Consider the following 845-nt stretch of genomic DNA (forward strand, 5'->3'; position numbering starts at 1 on the left):
ATTTTTTGGGCTGAGCCCCCCTCCCCCGCCCTGCCCCGCCCCTGCCCCCGGCCGCTTCGGGATCCATCGCTCTGCATGAGAGAGGCATGGTAGAAAAGCGACCCTACACCTTGGCCTGAAGAGAGGTGCAGGGTCAAAGGTCAGAGGAGGTCAGACTTGTCTAAGGACCACTGTGTCTGTGTGTGTAAGACGTTGGTGGTTTGGGGATGTGAAAGAAGACTGGGCCACTTTTAGGTGGCCTTACTGTGGGTTACTGTGGTGTGGTATTTTGGCGGGTCATTACAAAGAAAAAAAATCAATGTTAAGAAATGCTTTTTTCTTGTATGGACAATATCATGCAGGAGCCACCTTAGAAAAAAACTTTTAATTTTTTCGCAATGTTTTGTCGGTTTGTCGTACGCAACAAAAGCTTTTTTTTCCCCACCACCACACCTGATGTAGCTCTACAGATTCAGTCAGTAGCATTAGAGTTACACCACGCATGTTTGGTGTTCACTCGATTTGCACACGGAACATGATTTCGCTGTCATGTTCACGACTGAGGTAGAGATGGGCGGCTGTTGTCACTCTCAACTCAATGTACAGCACGTCCTCTTGATGATGTCAATGTTTTATAACCTGTCGCTTTTAATAGAACCGTGCTCAGAGTAGTGTCTATGTGTTGTACTTTTGAGTGTTTTCCAAACTGTAAGGTACACTTGTTAAAGGGGATTACCACTCAAAGCTCAAAATACACTTATTTTCTGTGGTCAAGTGACAAGGACAACTAGTTTTGTTAACTATCAGCCTATGTTTTATACCCAAATGTTCTTTTTGTAATTATTGTCACCATCTCTCCTAATTCG

The sequence above is a fragment of the Seriola dumerili genome, unplaced genomic scaffold, assembly GCF_002260705.1.
Source record: "Seriola dumerili isolate Sdu_G_001 unplaced genomic scaffold, Sdu_1.0 BDQW01000149.1, whole genome shotgun sequence".
NCBI lineage: Eukaryota > Metazoa > Chordata > Actinopteri > Carangiformes > Carangidae > Seriola > Seriola dumerili.